The sequence below is a fragment of the Poecilia mexicana genome, unplaced genomic scaffold, assembly GCF_051168715.1.
Source record: "Poecilia mexicana isolate PSO_F unplaced genomic scaffold, ASM5116871v1 scaffold_2, whole genome shotgun sequence".
Lineage (NCBI taxonomy): Eukaryota > Metazoa > Chordata > Actinopteri > Cyprinodontiformes > Poeciliidae > Poecilia > Poecilia mexicana.
The window spans coordinates 55,843,851-55,856,185 of record NW_028263371.1 but is presented as its reverse complement, the minus strand read 5'-3'; positions in this window follow the sequence as shown (position 1 = coordinate 55,856,185).

The window sequence follows — 12,335 nt, the reverse complement described above, 5'->3', positions numbered from 1 at the left end:
CAATATGTAGCTTTTATAAAATATATATTTGTATGTATCTGTTGAAACTGTCTCTTTGTTGTGACAATTAATGAGACAGTTAGTCCTTGAAAAAACTCAGCTCCTCCACCTTCTCCCAGTTCGAACTAGAAACAACCAATCGGAGACAGGAGGCGGGTCTTAGCACTGTCAATCACAATCTCGTGCCACACTGCAGTTAGCATAGCCTGTCGTCAATGTGGAGGCTAATTAACATAGCCACAGATGACAGCAGATAAAAAGTTTTCCTGTAACGACGAGTTGTTTCTCTGCCATTAGCGCATTTAGCAGCAACTTCATGAGAGTGATTGACAACACTAAGCCCCTCCTTCTGGTTCTGACTGGTTGTTTCTTCAGACAGCAAGATAATTTTTTTTCACAGATTATCTGTGTCATAAACTTTCACAACATGGTGAGAGTTTCAACAAATATGTAAAAGATGTTTTACATATTTTGAATTTTTTCTTATAAAGAACATACATAATTACATAATTCAGCTTTAACAAAAGATTTATAACCTTTACATAATAATGAATTCAAAATGAAAATGAACATTGTTTTTGAATGAAAACGCTTCCAGTTTAGTGATTTTTCTGTCTGTGATTCACTGAGTGGGCCTGTCCTTCATCATGTCTGTTACTGGGACCAGTTTAACCTTTCATCAGTCCCAGCAGGTGTTCTTCCTTTTTTACTCCTTCTAGATAAAGTGTGCATTTGAGTTGACTCTTAGCTACTAAAAACAAAGAATTAAACTGTCGTGTTAATTCTCTGCATAATTCTTTGCAAAGAATTAACACGACAGACTGAGCAACCTTTGTTTTTTCACCTGCGTTATGTGGATTTTCTGCATGCGGAGCTGCACACAGCGAGTTTCCTGCATGAACTGCAGGACAGGCGCAAAAAGCAATCGACCAGGCTTCCTCTGGAGATGGAATTGCTAGCCGTAAATCTTGAACATGGACGTATTTATGAGCAGAGACATTTGCCTTTCCGCCGGCTCATCACACGGACTGTCTGCTGCTGGACTGCATGTTTGCTTTCTGCTGGCTTCACACACACAGACACGCACACGCACACACACACACACACACACACACACACACACACACACACACACTGTTCCATCCTAAACAGAAATAATAGGTACATGTACCTTTAAATTAGCTTCAGTAGACGCTCTTAATTGGCCCATCTAATGTTAGCACATGTTCTTCTGAACGGCAGCAATGTCCAAACTTTTTACAACATGAGCCAAAATTGTCAAGTCAAAAGCTCTGGTGGGTCAAAAAAAATTAGAAAATGGCTCTTTGGGTTTTAAAGGGGAAAAAATCAAAAAGCACAACAGCTGTTAATATAGAAAATGCTTACTACAAATTATTTTTCTGCCATTGTTTTGGCCCCCCCTCTAGGTGTGGCGCCCACAGATAATGTAGAACACACATTTAAATATGGCTTTAATGATAATAATTTAAAAAATCCTTGAAACTCTCATGAAAATGGGAAGATTTATTATTTTAACAGTTGTTAATTATTTTGGGTGAATTATTGTCATGACCAGGAATTAAAGGGTTAACTTTTCAGGAAGAAAATCGCTAGCATTGGTCTTAACCAATGAGCTCTTTTCAAGTGGCGCATTGTCCCGCCCACCACCTCTGTGGTTTCCTCCTTCATTTCCGTTGCGACTTGAGCGCTGAGATGCTAACTGAACGCAAAAGATTCACGGAAGAAGAGGTACAAAAAACGAATCGTTAGCAAACATTGCTGATGCTAAGAATGGTTTTATGTATGTTTACTGTCGAAACGATGAGTTAAGTTTACCATTGTTAACTTGTTCGGTTCTCTCTGTGCTTCTGGTTGTAGAGCGAACAACCAGGAGGTTGGAGGCGGCGCCATTTTGTGCTGCTGTGCTGTCCTCTGGTGAGACCGGTGAGGAAATTATTTCACCTATTCATTATTTATTTGCACTTTTATCAGTTCACTGTTGAATAGAATGTTTATAGGATTTATTAAAGAAGTAGTTTACAATTTAAAGTTTTATTTGCTTAAAAATGTGATTAAATTCGTAAAAATTTAAGCGAAGACTAAATAAGCATTTAAAACCAATGCTAAGATTGCTACGTTTATCACTATTTTCAATGGAAAACATGGTTAATGTTGAAGGCAGTACTTCTAAGTGCTAACCTGTTGTGAAATGTTATTATTTGTAAATGTATTATGTTTTTTATGACTTTTGTTGACATGTCGGGTTTTTTTGTTTTCGTTGATGTATGCTGGTAACTTGTGTTACATGCTCTCAAAAACTTTATTGCAGTTGTTTGCAGAAGAAAGTTTGAAATTGTTTTTAAATTTTAAACCTTGAATTTGCTCTATTTTCTTGATGAGTTAGATTTTTGACCTACATTTATAGCTATTTAAAAATCCAGTTATTCAGTTTTCAGTTAAACAAACTAAAAATCAGTTTGAGTTCCTATTTATTTGTTTTAATTTGAGAGTAAAGATCAGAGCGCCTGGTTCTGAGCTGATAATGGCTCTCTGGCGAAAGCTGAGGCATTATTAAACATGTTTTATCTCCTTATAGAGGAATCAAGCTGCTTGGTAATACATCTTAATGTAAAGAGTAAAATCAAGTAATACTTCCTGTCAGAAAAAATGATTGGTCAACAGTTTGCAACCAGTCATCCATCAGATTTATTAAAGCCGGCACTTTTCAACCGCAGAAAAAATATGTACCAGTCAGGTGAAAACCAGCTGTGCAATAAGCACACAGAGGAGGAGGAGGAAGCCCTCTCATGATGCATGGAAAATATTTGGCTGACTTTGTATTAATATGGTGCTGGGATGCAGTGGACGCCTTAAACAGCCTCATTGTGGGAATTATATTTCTGTCTAGGGAGAAAAATCAGAGTTTCTGAACTGGACCCAACTCTGGAGGGTTGTAAATACAATCCAATTAAAATAATTTAAAATTACCTTAAAATCATATTAACACTACCTGTTTGTGGACAGTAAAAATTGCAACATAATAAAGTATTGTAGTATTTACCCAAATTTTGGGGGTAGTAAATCGGATTGTGCTCGTGCACCAGAAATTATCCGGTCTCCTCTGGAGCTCAAAGCGACAGACACAGGAGGTTAACCACCAACCTCCAACTGACTGCATCTGAATGTAAGTAAAATTTCATGTTCATATGGTAAATGTTATTTTATGGTTCAGAAGAGTTGTCAGAGTGCTTTATGTAATGTACCATGTAAGCATTTGAAGCAGAACATTTTAATCGGTGACTACGGTGCTTTTTGGGGTGGTTTTAATCAAAAACAGGGATCATTGTTAGAGGTAATTTTAATGTAAACAGTCACAAGAGATGCTGCATCGCGGGTTTGTGTTCACATGAACTTGTTCTGCATCATTTGGTACCAATATTTACTGGCGCTGCAACATCTTGACTCTGTAACGGTTTGTTAGAGTGCAATGGCCGACGCATCCTTATATTTCCTGGATTTTGTTGGTTGTTGGTTTGATGATAGAAAATGCTCTGTAATGACGCGAAGCGAAAGAATCTCAGCGGTAAAGGAGTAATCCGTCTAATTTTACACCGGATGTTGTTTCACCTGAATCACAGAACTGCTGCCTCTCCATAATGGCTAAGTTTATGTCAGCTAATTCTGTTTCTGTCTTTATTTACAGATCAACAGCATCTTCTATAACCTCAAGAAACTGCCATCAGAGGTAAAATGATTACTGAGAAACTAACTGTTACTCAAGTAAAGGTACTACGAATAGGCCTGTCACAATAACACATTTTTCTGGATGATAAATTCATGTTATTGTGTATTTAAACACATATCTTTTAATTTTAAATGATCTTTTCAATGATTTTCTAATTTAAGACAAACTTGTAATAAAAGTCAAACTAATATTCATAATTTCAGCAGATGATTAGGCTCCTGATGTGTGTGCTCTTTCACACAGATGTTACAGAGGATGAACACACTAGATTAACCATTATGAGGCCTCATCTATCACACACAGACTTCCAACAGCCCATGAAATGATCAGACTCAGTTTACTTCACTTTTATGCTGGAGGACTTTGCTCTGCGAACATTTACGTCCAATTATTCACGTTTCCAAAGAGCTTGAGGCGCTGCGAAAACCACAACATTGTCTCTTCATCTCTTCTACTACCTGTATCTCCTCATCTATAAATTACCATGAGGCTCTGATAAAACACGTGAAAGCCATTATTAACTTCAAACAACAACAATGTATGTTTATCTAGAGGTCTATTTCTTCATTAATGCCAGTTCCTCATTACAGATTCTTCTCTTCTGAAAACAAGATAAAAATGATAGAAAACAAGAAGTTTTTCCCATATTACAGGTGAGAAAATCTGCTAGTGGAGCTAGTACATTTTTATCAATGTTCAGATTTTATTGGCTTAAGATGAGGGTCTGCATGTTGCTGAAAAGTTACTTATAAGTTAGTTTTTGTCTTATTTAAAGTACAATAAGATATTTGCACCAGAATCTGGGCAAAAATACTTGGTTAGATTTTGTATTCGCATTTTAGTGTTTCAACTTTAAACATGCTAATGATGCAAACTCCAAAACACACACACACACACACACACACACACACACACACACAGGCAACAGAAAACACAGCAAGCGGAAAAATGCTGCAATAAAAATCTACAATTAAAAAAAATAATACAAATAAACTAGGGCTGTTGTAAACGAATATTTTAGTAATCGAGTAATCTATCGATTATTCTTACGATTAATCGAGTAATCGGATAAAAAAATTATAAAATGAAATATTGGTAAATCTGGCATAATACCAGTGTTACTATCAGATATCAATATCAGTCCAATTTTTCATATTTGAGCATCCCTAACAGTTGCTTTTTTGTAGTTTAGAAAACTAACCTGTAACAATAATAGCTCACTTTCTAAGTTAACCAGAAGAAAAGTTATAGAAAAATCTGAAATTATATTGAATTGAATAACAAAGAGGCAGGCTCACAAATATGCTTATAAAAAATGTCTACAATCCAGCTTTTAGTTTATGTATTCATCTTCAGTGAGTTTAATAGATTAATTAAACTCACCTTGCCACCTAACCTGTCACGCTTTGGGTTTGAAAATACGGGAAATGCCGCCTGGAGTGGGAGGAGAGGGCGAATGAACGAACATGGGGTGGAGGGGAGGAAATAGACCAGCGGACTGACGAACCGTTAGCCCGGGGGACGAACACGGGGGAAGCAATACGGGATATTTACGACACCTTCACTGGTCACACTCAGAAACTCATCTACCAGCCATGTACGATGCGCTCCGCCACCCGTTTCTTCAGACCGGGATATGAAATGTATTGTGCGGTCCGTCGGTAAAGCTACATTTACACGGTAAGCATCAGCTACTCAGCCGCCCGCCCTGTTCCGTCTATCCGCTCACCTCAGCGCTCTTCCCACCGTTCGCTTTCAACCAGCAGCCCCGGAGGAGAAATGCTGCCGTACTCCAGGCATCCCCCAGTCATTTTAAGGATGCTTATTGGTTCCCCAAAAACGATAAAAAGTCGGGCATTATCATCAATCAATAAAATCCCCACGGGCCAATCTTGAAGATTGGACTTTATGCCGCTGAGACTTAGCTTTTGTCAACAACTCAGAGGCGGAAGTGAGAGCTCCGCGCAACGCAAATGAAGTCCCGGCCGGAACACGGTGCGCTAACTAATAAAACATAAATTAACGAAGCTTCGAGGCAGGTAAATTTTCCTCGAGGAATTTTAGTAATCGAGGTACTCGAATCATTCGAGGAATCGTTTCAGCCCTACAAATGAAAAACACTAACAAGAAATGGAAGCGAAAATGTTTTACTTTTTTCTTGTATTATGACTTTATTCTCACATATTTTTGTATTATTACAACTTAAGTTTATTAGTGTAACATTTTCTCATAACTTAAATCTTGTATTATTTTGACTTTATTCTTGTAAAGTTATGACTATTTTATTATTTCTACTTTGCTCTTGTATTACAACTTCATTCTTGTAACAGACTTTATTCTCGTAGTTTTAAAGAATTTTATTATCCTGGCCCTAATAAATACTCTGCCCTAATAAATACTCTGCCATACTTTTCAGTGTGAGATTCATTTGCAGTGAAAAAAAAATAAAAAATACTACATTTTGAGGCTTTCTTATGTTTTTACCAGGAGAAACAGTAAGCGTGAACGGTGCTGCATATTAATGAGTGCATGAACAAATTGCGTTTAAAGACCTTTTTGATCTTTATAAGCCTCATGCTGTTTTGAATCCATAAGTTCAAACAGTTTATAGATAAGACTTCCTTTTTGGCACCCGTCCCACTGGGGAAGCCACATTATATCAGTCTGTTTGGAGTCTTGTTGCTGAAAAGCAGCAAAAATCTGATTGTACTCTCTATGAACCAACATATTTGTTGCACTGGTTGCCTTGAAGGCATCTGGACAGCTCTGAAGCCCAGGCACATCCAGATGAACAAAGGTCGATGCAGCAGAGGTGAGGAGTCGCCTTTATGCCGGCTGCAGTCTGGGGGAACATAGAGCCGCAGGTTTAAGATGTGTGTGTCTGCACGCTGTGTGTGTGTCAGGGGAAGTCTTATATCCTGTTGTATTAAGCAGCATTTGACATCCTTGCGCTCTCCCAACGCAGAGCCTTTCGCTGACACGAAGACGACACCAAAACCCAAAAACTCTTTGATGTTCCAGCTTTTAAACGTTTAATCCCAAACAAGCAGCAGATTTTAAAAGCCTCCTCAGTTTAAGAGTCTCTCTAGTTTTCCACATTTTTTCACCCACATGAATCCATAGAGAATCATGGAGCCCTGTTTCCCTTCCAAGCATTCAGACGTTCCTGTGAACAGAAACTGGTCCTGATCGACAGCTCTTCAGATATTGTGAAGATATCAGCTGCTTGTTTGAGGCTCTGCAACGTCAGCATCATGCAGTGTGTGCAACACAGCGCCCTCAGTGGTGAGGCACATCTCATCACTCGCTTTTCTCCAGTATATTTAAACACGCCATGCTGAAAATCAACATCTTTGACCATAAAAATTTTAAAATCAAACAACCAAATGAACAAATGGATTTCTTCTATCATTGTTAGTATTTGATTTGTCATTATGTGAGTTGAATAACTGCTCTAAAAACAACAAATAAAATATTATGAATGAAAAATAAAGTTAAAGAAAAAGTCCTTCATAAAGTTTGGAAATCTGTTGATCAAGACCAACATGGCTGCTTGGAGGTAAAAAAATATATGATTCCTAAGTAGAAACCTTTTATAGGGATTTTGTGTAACTTTTCAAGGTATATTTCATTAATTATTTTGTAAAGAACTTGCAGGCACAAAATTTGAAGGTTTCTTGGAAGAAGTTTCCCATAAGTCTACTGTGATGCAAAAGGATTGCGATGTTTTTGGTTGTGGTTAGCGAACTGAACAGCTAGCTGCGCTAACCCTCACAAAACTTTAGCATTAGTTCTGCTAATGCTAAAGTGCTATGTCGGCATTGTATTTTGTAGAAGTTAATGCTAAAGAATGTGAGTAAGGAAATGGCCCAACAATAACGTCAACACAGATGTTGAACTTTATTTAACTGAAGGTTTATAAAACCATCAAGTAAAGACTAAAACACAAATGTTGAATTTTGTTTTAAACTTTGTTAGGTTCAAAACAAAGTCGGAGGAATCTGGGTGCGCTAAACATTTTCAACATTGGCTAAAGCAGTAGAGGAAAAATTAACTATGCTATTAGCACATTAATGTCCACCTCTGGTCTCTGTGATGTCATAAAAATTATCCATGTATACAGAATACATTTCTGCTTATTCGAAGCAATTGTTTACTCACAGTTTTAGCTATAGTTAAGTGCATATTTGAAATATATTGTCTCAAGATGGGCCATGAAAAGTCTGGAGGTGACAAAGATGGGAGGACGCAATGGAGAGGAAACAAGGATGTAGAAAACTGGAGGCTCTCGCCGGCTCTGACACAGTTTCAGAGGTCCATTAAATGAATAATGGAGGAGGCCAAGAGCATTTCCTTCATCTTAATGTGGAAAGAGGAGGAAGAAAGTTTTCAACGAGGCTTTTATGTAATAAGGGGTAACCTTAAAGACATGGGTTCTCCGTATGATTGTTTTGAATTATTTTACTAAAGATTTGAGCTGCGCATTTCAATTTCTCTCTACTTTCAGAGCTGTCCCCATTTTTCGAGCATTTTTCCCTGAGAAGAAAACTGGGAAAAGCGACCCGTAGAAGTGTTTTCTCAACCTCTGAAGTCCTTCCCTGCACCCTCTCCACCCCAACATCTGCTTAAGCTCACTTTTCGGCATTCCAGCTGACTTAGCATCCTTTTCTGCAGATGCTTCTGTAGCTGCACAAGAAGAAGAAAAAAAACAGCAGTCTAAAAATAAAAATAAATAACAGCTTTGAGTAAAAGTGTGTCAGGGAAAGAGCGATGACTTCTATGTTCTGAATTTCTACTGTCGAGTAGAAAAATGAGACTGAGATGAAGCTGTGAATAAGAATAAAACAGCAAAAAAATCTGCAGTTTATGTTCACTCGTCATGTACAGAGATATCACTTTTTAATTATTTGAACCGTTCTTGATGTAAGGACACCATCCATTTTGGATTTGGTTGTAAAAGATTATTTAGTAAGTAATCTGTTGTTTATTGTGGTGATTAATCAAATAAAATAAATACATGAAATTTAATTTTACTAAAAACATTTTAATGCACAAAATGCGATATGATTTAAACATGTAAAGTTTGAAGTACAAAAACTTTTTAAAGTGTAAAAAGATGGAAAATGAAACATTTAACATTTTAAAAAAATTAAAAGGCAATCTTCATTATATTATACTTCGTTTAAGTCTCAAGTTTGGAGAAGATTCTGTATGAATGATCACAGAAAAAATTTAGTCCTCTGCAAAGAGAACATGGCGTCCATTAAGGAGGTTGATGCATGTAGTAGATGTTTCCTGCTGAGGTATTTGAGGATAAACTCCATTTCTATTGTGTAGTAAATGCACTGAGCCTGTGTTTTCTAGTTAAAGTAATCCTACTCCTCTAACACGTTCTGTCTCTTTTTTGGCAGCGATTCTTTCTGTTCCTCAGTCTCTCTCCTTAGATGCTTAGTAGCGCTTAGCATTCGTCAACAGCTCACTGGTGAAAGAGAGCGTTGCGCAACACAAGTAATGATCCGACTGGAAAACGGTGTGCTAATTGGGAAAACAAGTTGGCGAAGCTTCCTGGAATATAATTTGCCTTGGAGATTTTTTAAAATCAAGTTTGAATCATTTGTTGAGTCATTACAGCTCTAAGTCCATCGACTTTGTGCATTGCACACCCCGTTTGCTAGACAACTGATGCATTGTTCTTACCACTAAGCAATTTTCCTTCATCTGATGGGGAACTTTGGTTCGAATGGCTGAAGCCAGCAAGACAGTGATCCTAAACTGGCAACACAGAATGTTGCTAAAAATCCCAAAACTTTAATACATTTCGTCTTATCTGGGCTTATGATTTTTATACAAAGGAAAATGTTTGCAAAACATACATACATCAAAGAAAACGGTTAAATATTTGGGGCTTGCCAAAAAAAATGGCACCGTGGGCTTCTGCCACTGCAAGTCTGGCTCTGGCCAAGTGTTTTAACTCCATCTAATTAAATACAGGTACATTTTTTACTGCATTGGTGGATTATTCAAATTTATAATTAAATATGCATATTTTCCATAGTTCTTTTCAAAATCTACTGATTTATTTAAAAAGTGTATTGGAAACCAACCAAGTTTAACTAAATCTAACAATTTTGTCCAGAAATGTGTTAAAATGGTTTACAAACTGCTAAATCAGCTCAGGATGTCTCATTATGTTGCCTCCAGTTTATATATGTTTGCTTCCATTGTGTTGGCTGAATCCTGAAGCATCCACAGTTTCTGTTGTGGCCTCGGCCACCAACTGGGACCAATCTGTTGGTCAGGTGGGGCTCAGCGGTAAGCAGCCGAGGCCCGTCCTGCCAGCTCAGACCCAGCTCAACCCATAAACACACAACCCGCTGCAGAGCAAACCGTGCAGTCCATTCTGAATGTTCCCAAAGGGAATTCATTGTTCTACAAATTGTAATATTTCTGTTTCGTCTCGGCCAACATTTAGATGGAAATGGAAATGTTTGTATCCGACAGGAATTAGAATAACCTTTCTCACTGCAGCCAATAAACAAGGTCAGTGATGCAGAAACTGACATGCTGCCAGCGCCGTGCATATGGAAAGGCAGTAGACAGGAATAATGTACAGTTATGCACCAAATCTTTGAGCTACTACTAATTTTATTATGTTTGTCCCATGTACCAACAGTTTAGGGTTTCTGAAGGACGTTTGGACTTTTTTCACTCCTTTTCCATGCAGGCTGCTCTTTGTAAAGCCACTAAAATCTGAGCTCTGACCCAATAACTGACGGTTAGATGCTTTAATCCAACTCCAGTTTGTTTATTTAGAAAGTCCGATTCAATCCGGTGAATGCCCTATTAAACTGATAAAAAATAAATAAATTAAAAAAAGCACTCTGGTTGGATTGAAGTGAACTATGTTGCGGTTTAATTCATGTGAACACCAAGCGGACCAGAGACCGCTCCTAAAGCTGGAAGTGGACTACAGTGCAGTGCATTCTGGGTAAACAAAACCAAAACAAACCCTAGCAGGAGAAATGACTAGTGGTCTTTTACCGAAGACTAGAAACAATCCTACAAAATCTAAAATCTGACTCTACTCCGTTTTTGTTAACATTTTGTGAAAGAAGACATTGCATTCAGTGTCTTCTTCAGGGGTTTGTGTAACTTCCTTCAGTGGTTAATGGTGCAGCGCCCCCACAGGTGAGGACGGGAACAGGTTCCTCAAAGAGTTTGGAAAGGGATCTAAATTGCAAAATTTGTTTCATTTTCAATTTCTGCAGATCACTTTCACACTGCATTGTGTCAAACAAGCCAAACACTTTCAGCAAGTCAATGAAAAATAGGAAAAATATCATTTTTGAAAAGGCTGATTTTAAAGGCTGATTTAAAAGGACTGGAAAGCAATAAATGATCGGAAGGACAATTCATCTCTCAGGGCTTTGAATGTTTACAGTCATCGTCCTTTTGGAAGACCAATTTGAATCAACCCTTTAACATTCCTGGCTCCTGTATGGAAATGTTGCTTCTAATGTTTCCTAATTTGTAAAGTTCACTCCTATAACTAAACACACACATTAGTGCTTCAACATAGTTGGAATGCCATTCTCTCTCTTCACTTTATGTTCTGCTTTGTGCTCATCTGCAGGGTCAGTGTTTGGGTAAAATGATTGAAAATATGTAGAAAAGCAGCAACAGTCCAATCAGAAATCCTTAATGTTAGAGAGTGAGAAGGAATCATGAGAAATCAGCCAAATTAAAACTTTAGCACAGCAGCTTTTATGTTAAATACCACAGAAAACCTCTAATATATTTATTCCTGCGTTCCCTCTGGACTGTTGGACAAGGCTGCCCAAAGAGTGCCCCGGGAGCCATTTGTGGCCCCTGACCCCCATTCTAGAAGAGTATAAGTTTGGCCCTCGAGCACAAGCTGTTGATGCAGATGGACACTTAATATTTATTTAGGACAAGATCTCACACATTCACTTAATTCATTAAAATGGAAAATATTATACTATGGAAAGTTTTAATCTTTTATAAAGCAGATTTCTGCTAAATAGTGGAGCCAATTTCTTTGTGTTGCTAACTTAGCGCACTCAGCTTCCCTTAAACTTTTATTTTGCTTAAATTCTGATGTGCTAATTTACCTGGCAACTTTGTAAACTAGAGAACAAGATTTAAACATGAATACAATACCTAAGAGCAATAAGGAACATGTAATTTAGCACTTAGCTTAAGGTAACACTTTAGCATTAGCTTCTGATACATACTGTGTTGCTGTAGCTTTTTAGTGTTGGTGAAAGTAATATTTATGGTTATTTCTTTCGGGTTAGTGCTGCTAACTTTATAGTTAGTGATCATCACTGATATTCATTATGCATTTTTTCTTCCTTTGAGTGCTGTTAGCATAGCTAATTTTTCATTTAAAGAATTAACAGTTGCTAAATTTGAAAACATTTAGAGCTTAGCTTCACATAAATTGTTTAAAATCTAAAGCGCATATTTACTTGTAAACTTTCAGCTGGATAAAGTTTAACATCTGTGTTGAAGATTTGGTTATTGACTGTTAAGTATCCTTCAAGTACTTAGACGTTTATATTCATGC